The following is a 9,770-nucleotide window of genomic DNA, read 5'->3' on the forward strand; positions in this document are numbered from 1 at the left end:
AAAAACAAACCTGGGTTCCTTTTAACTAATTAAATAAAAACATAAATCAAACATTGCATGTTGTCCATTTACATAAATGCAGCTACCTATTGTGAGGGGAATTTTGTTGTATTGTTCCTCTATGAACATAGCAGTTTATTCAAGCTTAATTCACGCCACTGTTTCTTCCTGCGAGCAGACTCCAGTCATCTTTAAACGGCTCCATTTAAAATGCAATTTGATTATCTGCCAAATTGCTACCAAGTCTCTCCCTCTGCAGCTTGGGGATGGGGGTAAAAATTTTAATTAGCATTTGTGCATAAAAGGGAGGTCTTTGTTGCATTTTGAACATGGCATCCCAGAATGACCACCGTTTTCAAAGAGTCATCCCCCAAATGATTACAAACTAATAGATCCAAAGGGACAGGAGCAGTCCTGGCACGGAGGGGTGGGGGAATCACAGAGGTCTTCAGTGGCACTGAAAAAAACCCACAGGACATGGCATGTTTAAATAATCCAAAACTTTTCTTTAATCATAGTTTAGAAAATTGGCTGGGACCTTCAGCAGGAGACAGCTGCTCTGCCCCATAGCCATTTAATGAGATTCACTGAGGGTTTCCCTTAAAATATTTACGCTGTCCCATGGCACAGCAATATTGTCCTAGAATGGGGAGATAAGAGCCAAGGAGGTGTGTTGAAGTTCTCCTAATCAATTTGCTAATTACTGGAGCAGCTATAGGAGAGGAGAGAGGATTCCCTTCTGGCAAGCTGTACTCTAATAAACGCTGAAAAATTTATTTACTCCCTCAGCCAAGAAGAATTCTGAAGTGGGATTACAGCAAAGAGCTGATTGAGACAGAGCTGTGTTGTGGTTTAGGTCGCAGTAAAAGGATCAAGGAGAGGTCTCGAAACATAAAAGGATCTCGCAGGACCTGCACCTTTGCATCTGTTCAGGGATTGGAGATGCCAGACTCTTACAGACTTGGCACGAAAAGACCTGACTGCTATAGCTTCATATCAACAAATATTAATGAGACTTCTGGATTTTGCATAATAAAACTGATTATTATGGGAGTAAATGCATATTTGTGCAGTATCCACACTGCATAACTAACTGAAACAAAAAAAATATGTATAATAATATGTACGGTACAGAAATACTGAGATAATAAGAGATCACTTTAATACTTACTATTATACTTGCTATGGGGTGATATCCTACATGGAGCAGAGGCCAGGAGGCCCAGACATTATGCCAGACGTTAAGGTTGTGTGTTTGAAGCCACCCTTGTGCCCTCTGGCACAGGCTGACCCTCCCCCCCCAACCTGTGGGACTGAGGGCAACCCTGGACCTGTCATATGACACAGCCCACATCTTCTTGGGGGCAAAATCTGCTCCACCCCTTCAATGCCACATTATCTATATGCCCACTTCCCTCTCCAAGGCCTGTAGCCAATAGCGTGTTGCCTGGATCAAGACAGGTCGAAGGTCAGAATAAACTGAGAGCTCGAGGGGCATGACCATAAGCTAATCACGAGCCACAATGGCAGAGGTACAGTGAAGCATTGGGGCAAGTTAGACCCTGGGGTATTCTAGTTACTGATATTATCCACCACATATTTGGCAGGAAAGCTTCTTAGTCTCAGGGTATGTTATTGAACATCATGTGTTTAAATTTAATCATTTTGCTCTAAGTTGACTGATAGCAGTCCAGGGAATTGCTATTTTCTCTTCTGTAGAAATACCAAAATCAAGATTTGGGGGGTCGAAAAGTGTCATCTTCTTGTTTTTGTCCCTGCTGCCCTCTGTGGACAAACTACAATATGTGCTTAACCAAATGGAGAAATTAGAATTGACCAATGTTGTTAAAAACTTAATGCCAAATTAAAGTATCTTATTTTTTTTATAAATTATCTTTCCATTTGCAATACTCCGCTACTGATTGAATTTTGTATTGTGTGATCAAAATAAGTGTAACAAAATCAAATTGTTCTTTTACTTTGGGCTATGCCTATTTGGAGAATTTGCAAACACCTTTAATCAGATAATAACATGACACTCCCTTTTATGTTTTTTGCCCTGATGCTAAATACAACCACAGGAAAAAAAAAAAGGAAAACAAAAACACAAATTAGTATTTACGATCCATTTCCATGTCACTGTATTCTTTTCTCCTATCAACTTGTTTCCCTAACTCCCACAGTCTCTCCAGTGTGACTGAGCGCATGGATCAGAGCACATTCCCATCGAGAATTGAGGCAAAAACAAAAACACAGAAAAACCTGTTGCTGTGACATTTTGTTCCCTCTCACCTCAACGCATGCCAGTCACAATGGACCGGTGTGTGGGGGATCTGTGTTCAAGTCACCATGGTGATGGCTCTCTGCCTCCCAAGGCTCCCTGGAGGGGGTTGGAGGATTGGTGGTGGGGGGGGGGGGCAGTAATGGAGGAGGTTGCATACGAAAGCGCAGCCGGATGAGCAGAATGGTGAAAAAGAGAGATAAAGACATCTTCCATGTGTAACACTGCAACTTTTTTGCCCGATCAGAGTTAAATCCACTACGAGGGCAGACTCTGAACTCAACACACAGTGGAACAGAACAACTGACACCACAGCAATCAAAAGAGGCTGACATGTTTCACTCCTTAACCTTTAAAAGGGAAAAAAATAGAACAAAATAGTCCAGGTTCATGAGCAAAGGTCTGAGAACATCTGTCTAAGGGTAAATCATCCTTACATGACAGAAAGGCACAGAGATGGCATTACACTGAGCAAGACAAAAGGGCAACCCCACTCTACACCGTCAGCTCCAATTTCATTTGCTTATTTGACTGTTGTCCCCCTCTTAGACTATTTAGCCAACATATTCCCAAGAGGATACCCAAAGTCAAATACACCAGTAATATAAAGCTGGAGACTAGGCCAGGAAACAAATTTTCTTCCAAAAGTGAAGATGGTCTGATATTTGAACAACCAAAATATCAGTGGGAAAATAAAGATTTTTTAGAAAGTCAAAATATTTGAATGTGATTGAGTGATACTAATAGCCTGTAATGTGTGCTAAAACAAACATCTTATCAACCATTACGTTACATTGTTTTTTGTTAGAGGAAATCTTCTTAAAACATTTTTTGGATCATGTGACATTAAAGCTGGTTGAACTAGAATCTTTAAAGCTGCCAGTAAGGGTAACCAGTGGCACATACAATATTTGTCATTAGGAAACTCTGGCATACAATACATGAGTGCTGCTCTCACACACTTTACTCAGTTTTTTTCTGTTAGTCTGTTTTATTTTAAATATTGCAATTCAGTGTGTAAAGTTTACTCAGTGCACTGGAGTGAGAGTTATTGAGTTATATTGAAATCGAGAATATGTTTTGAATCAGATTGTAAGAATTAAACTAGGAATCTGATTTTAATCAAATTATGAGACTCACCCAAAATTCCCACAAAAGAGCAAAAACATTATTTTTCCATTCTTTTGACAGTTTTATATATCCTTATGGACAGGGCAGAACTTTTATCACATTGCTAGCAGTCGAACGGACTCTAGTTTAAGAAAAATTCTAGAATCCACCAAACATTTATACAGTTAAACGCTCAACTATCATAAGTATTTTACATGCAATGTCTACATTTCAAAACAAGGCTTAAAGTTGACCCCTGATGAGACAATGTGACAGCAAAAACCACTCACCGTGCTAATTACTGGAAGTATAAAAATCACCGTCTGCTGCGGTTTCACTGTGGACTAAGATTAATGTGCCAGACATGTCTCCCATCTGATTTGATTAATGAACAGAAACTCTGCACAACACTGGATTGTAAGCTTAGTATAGTATATAAATACATACTGCATTGGATTTACATTCAAGCAACATGGTTTAACAACCACTACAAGTGGCTGGCAATTTGTCAAATGAGTTAATTGGTCACCAGTTCATCCAATTCATTTTAATGCTCGTTTTTGGACCACACCCAAAGAACAGTGAATTAGGCATGCACTGCAGCCAACAGTTACTTTGAGTACAAGACTGAATCCCTAGTGGTGATTGGTGCCAGGGTAAGAACTGTCCTATTTCTCTTTTAATCAAGCTTTGTATTCCTCATCAGTCAATTCTCGCTCAATTCTGCTTCAGATCTATTCTAGCCTTCATTAGGTATTATTATAGCCAAATACGTCTGTTTTTAGTCTGATGCGGAACTGTTTACTCACTAAATGCCAGGTGGCGTAGGAACTGAAAAAGCTACAGGCTGGGGGAAAAGGGCCTAACCTTTACACAGCGTTTAAACGTCCTCACTTTCTCCTTGAACATCTATCCTTAACTGTGCTCCTCTGGTCCCCTCCCTGTCCCAAAGTGGCCAGCTGGGAACGGTGCGCATGTGCTGACGTCCCTACTAACCTTGGCCAGTGTAAGGATTACCGTGCATTTACACTCAATGCTCCTTCTTTCCCTAAGACTTATTAAGAATGATAATGAGCTCGGAAAGGGGCAGCATGTCCCTTTCTCAACTCTGTGAAAGCTCCTCTCTGTCTTTCTCTCTGTTCACTTGTGTTATTCCTCGCTCTATTCTTCCTCTCCACCTTTTCTGCAGTCTCTCTCTCTCTCTCTCCCTCTCCCCCAGTCTATGCCTCTCTCTCTGTCTCCATCGTATTGAAAGGACCCAGGACAAATTACCAAAAAGGCCATTTTCATCTATGAACTGCAGGATTTAATCGATACTTATTTCATGCCTTCAAAATCAACCCTATATTACTGTTGTCTGTGTGATTTGTTTATTTTGCTCTGGAATATTCCTTCAGTCGAAGGGGGGGAAATGCACGGGATGCAATTCACCTTGAACCTCCATTATATTGGATTTCTCTACTGACTGATCAAGCATGCAAAAAGGACATTTCCTGAGCAGTAAAATAAAAACAATAATGATGATTAAAAAAACATGTGTGCTATTTGTGCTGGTATAACAGTATGTGTTGAAGGCAGTATATTTTTACAAGGCAAAACACCGTGGTTGAGGTAGTGTGAATTTGTATACAAAATCATTACACCGAGGGCAATTGATAAAGCTTATGAGCTGGGAAACAAAAGTAATGGCTCCTGAAGCCTGTCAAATGCCGCCTGGGATTACTGACGCTTATTTGACATCAAAGACCTGAGGTCCACAGCCAAGGTCAAACAGAATAGCAATACACATGGGTTTAATTCTACACACCCCTTGACAGATGCAGATGGGTACTTATGAGACATGAGGCATTTCACTGACTGATAGGGCTGCAGGAGATAAGAGCGTTGGAGGCATCGCACACTGATTAACCACTGAGATTCTCAAATAGTCGAATGAACCAGGAGTACAGCACTACAAGCAACAATTCAAGTACCATTTTAGAGAGAGAAACAGAGAGAGACCCAATCAAAAGGCCTAAAGGACCACACCCATAAACACTGAAATAAACACACAAACCAAATCGCATTTAAAAGAGCAAAAAGCATATATGCATCCCTGCTTTCTCAGCTTAGGAAATTTACCGAGCACTACTTAGAGCTATAGTGAAGATAAAAAATTATTAAAAGAAGGAAGGCAGAGAGCGAGCAAAAGAGAGGTAGAGAAAGAAGGGCAGTATGTTAGACAGATGGATATTGCACTGTCTCATCAATGCCGAAGAGAGATGAGAACCTGTGCCACCAGTCTGACAGTGAAGGCTGGCTGGTGTCCAGATAGAGATGGACCTTCGGACAGCAGACACATGCCGTCACATTCCAGAGTTACACTGAGGGAGCACACAGGATGAAGAGCTGGAAAGTGCTTCATCTGATCACTTTACAGCTCTCTTTGGACAGACTGTATGAAAGAGCATGCACAATACCCCTGCAATGCACGAAAGGTGAACTATTGTACCTCGTAGTGTCACCTGCTGTTGGTTATTATTTTTGGTGACCTCGTAAAAAAAGAAACACCACTAAAGTAAACTTATCTTTAGTCTGGCTAATGCTTGCTATTCAAATCACACAAAATCCAAGCAAATTTCATGTTGAAACATGTATTTTTAAGCTCGCTTGTTTAAGTGTCAAGTGTGTGCTTGCTTTGCATGCATGAATACATCTGCAACAGTTTGGCTGCACAGCTGCTGCATTATGAGGGTATTATGGGAAATACCTCAAAAGAGCACACTGTGAACACAATGCATCTTTTTACATTAAACATTCATTTGATCTATAACTGATTAGTGAGACAAAAAATCAAAGCAAAAAAAACTGTTAAATGGAAAGAAAATATGTTATGTTTACCTTGTGTTGTACTAGCAGTGGCATTTTTAATATAGAAGATGGCTTTCCATGAATGATCTGTTTAACCAAAGACAGGAGGGAGAGAGAGAAAAAAAGGATAATTAATTACTTTTGTGAGCTATTGCACGGCAGAGACAATAAACCTGCCTGGTCGCCATGGATATGACATATTTGCTCTGAAAACAACACAATAATTAGCAAAGGAGAAAGATCCGGCGAGAATATGAGAACCCCGGGTTTAAAGTGCCAGTGATCTATTCCTGTCTTCATCTTTATCCTTGAGAATAATAACAAACACATTGGCAAGCACACAACACAGACATTTATAAATTCACAAGAGGACCAACAGTGACCCTTTACAAAAGCATGTTAAATTAAATCTCACATCAAAGTGGTGTTTTGTGGAGATCACAGCTAATCAAACAGGCAGGATACATACAGTGTTTTTAGACAGTGTTTGTTCTACAGATGGTGGAAGTCAGAAAAAACCTGCCATTCAGCTACTGGGAGCAGGAACAGCAGAATTTTTTTTATTTACCAGTGTGTGTGTGTGTGCGCGCGCGCGTGTGTGTGTGTGTGTGTGTGTGTGTGTGTGTGTGTGTGTGTGTGTGTGTGTGTGTGTGTGTGTGTGTGTGTGTGTGTGTGTGTGTGTGTGTGTCAGAAAGTGTGCGGTGTCAGAGAGGTGAATAACCTGACATTAGTTCGCACAACATTTTGGGTAAATAAGCAGGTTTTCCAAACGGATTAATAATGGTGTGATATCTATTTATGGTATTTATGCACACATTGATTTATCAGGTTACACCTTTGGCTACTATCTGACACTCCCAGTAGTACACACGCAAGATGGAGAAAAATATGTTTTCAAAAGTCATTTACAGACAATCTTCAACAGCAGAACTTCCGCATTTAAAGGCTTTGAATATTGATTGCATTTATAGTAGTTCCTCTATTTACGGTAAATGATACTGTATGAACGCTACTACCTGTTTAGGGGCAACCAAACGGAGTTTCACTAAGTTTTTTTCACCACCAAAACCCGGCAGTTTCACCGAAGAAGTAGCACCCAAAAGTCGCTCATGTCAGCGGACAGTAATAACCTGTAACTGTAGGTCTGAGCCGCTGAATTATTATAATAAAATACCTCACACCAGTCCCGTTTCCACGCTGTCTTTTCTATGCTTTATCATTGTGGGAATGGGAGTAGATTATTAGAACTCGCAGAGGGAAGAAGTTGCCATCTCAACTTTGCAGGAACGTTTGATCGCCCTCAGTTATCATCCGTGCTTTTCACGGTTTTGAATTTGACCATTGTGGGGAATTAAGAAAGTTGTTTTTTTATGAAAAAGGCTGGTGTGCTCTCGCCGGCATTTTTTTTTTTTCAAAGGCACGGTAGGTTCACGAGCAGACCGTATGAGACGCACCAGACCTGCCGCCGCTGACGGCGCTGCTGCCGCCGCTGCACCGGGGCTGGGAGTCAACACGTCAAGTCTCTGTGCTTTACTGTCATTATCTGAACTGTTTAAAACTGCTTAAAAATGCTCGTTTTCAGTGTCACCGCTCCACGGAGCTACACTTTAGATGTCGCTTTCAGCAGAGAATGATATGTTTTTGTTTCATGTCCAGTAGTTGAGAGGAAAAGAAAAAAACTCTTACCTGAGGTACTTCGTTGTCTTTCGGTGACTTCCAACTAAAGGGGTGTGTGTGTTTACGGTGGATATCGTAAGCGATTTAATTAATAAAGTTGCAACATTTTTTTTTTTTAATTTTTCTGGTTTTATTGTAGCATTTTCTAATTTCTTACAGGGCGAGTCGCCCGGAAGATCTGCCCTGGAGACCGGCTCCAAGTGGGAAGAGGAGTCGTTAATTGAATTTCTCGGTTGGCAGGTGTTGCTTAGAAAACCTGGAATGGAGTTCAGTTGTGATCTCTGTCTCAGCTGACAACTTGACAGAACAATTTACTCTTTTACTATATTTTATATTAGTGTGTTTTTAATGAATAAAGCTAAGCATATTTAGATATTTTAATAAATGGTCACAAGCAAATAAAGAAGTTATTGCTGGGGGCAGGGCTGTAGTTAAGACAAGGTCCAAAAGCAGTCGAGACCAAGTCAAGACCGAATCCATGGCAAATCGTCCCAGTCATTGCAAATCAAGATCAAAATAGGAAATAGTGTCTTTTCAATGCTACTCCTCTGCTGTGTAACCGTGTGCACACAGCTTGGATAACAGCTTATTTCTCTTAATGCAGGCAAAATACAGAGAAGATAACAGTCTAGATGTAACAAAGGTATAAACAGCAAATCTTAGATAAAAGTAGATTACTGCCCCATAAAACATACTCATTTGCGTGACGCCTTATGGTGTTAACCAGCCAACAGCGAGATGTAAAAAATCAGAGTCAATATTAGAACTGAGTTGGAACTTGGTTCCAGGGCCAAAAAGCAAAACCACTAGAGTTAAAATCCCTTCTCTTTTAAGGCCTGTAAATGTATTTATCAATTTCTTGACACACTTTTTTGAGGCCTATATGACAATAAAGAAATCTACATATTTTTGTAGATTTCATGAAAATCAGCTCATATTTAAGCAAGTTACAGACATTTTTTTACCATCGGATTTGACCTCTCCAATATGGTGACCGCGCAGATGCATAGCCGTGACAAAGAGGTATCCGTTGCTCTGTCCCCATTCCTAGGTTAACAAAACTGTGATTTATTAATCTCTTATCGTGCCTAACTTTAGTGGATAGTAAAACATGGGGTATGGAATAATTTGAAGGTGCTCTGGTTCAAGATGAGACCAAACATTTTTATGGATTTCAGTTTTTTTAGCCACGACGAGCCCAAGACCAAGACAAATCCAAGCCCAACAAGGCACGAGAACACAAGCTTCTCTGTGCATTGTTTACATAGCCGGGCCGGCTGCGTTGCCTTTTAGTGCATGTAAAGTGCATGTGAGCGTGACCCACTGGCTAGCTCATGGCCGCTCTGCAGCGCTCTCATCATGCTGTTACATCTGATAATGCCATCCCCACAACGTTGTCATCACAGAAGTGTAGCGCCCACCCTCCAGTTCCTCGGGTAAACACTATCGAGTCTGTCAGCACTGTTTGCAGTTGTTTGCACTATGAGTGCTCCTGGCACAGTTAGCTGCGAGCCTCTGGCTCAGCTGGCACCATGTTGAGAGGCGATAGATATGCTCTGAATTTCCCGTTTAACACCTTTAACCTGATTATTTTAGTGGCATTATTGATGCATCGTTTGAAACTTAAAATCTAACACATGTTGTCAACATTTATTTAAAGTCCATATAATTTCCTTCCTATTGGCAGAGCACTGATGTCACTTACTCCCTTTATTTTCCTTCTCTCTCACCTTTCCTACCAACTACCATACATCAATAATTTACTGTAAAATATTCTGAGCATGAGACTCCTTGAAGGCATCCCAGGAGCAAAGCCCATAGGAATAGTAGGGCTGTGATAATGTATTTTAAA

The sequence above is a fragment of the Anoplopoma fimbria genome, chromosome 12 (genome assembly GCF_027596085.1).
Source record: "Anoplopoma fimbria isolate UVic2021 breed Golden Eagle Sablefish chromosome 12, Afim_UVic_2022, whole genome shotgun sequence".
Taxonomy (NCBI): domain Eukaryota; kingdom Metazoa; phylum Chordata; class Actinopteri; order Perciformes; family Anoplopomatidae; genus Anoplopoma; species Anoplopoma fimbria.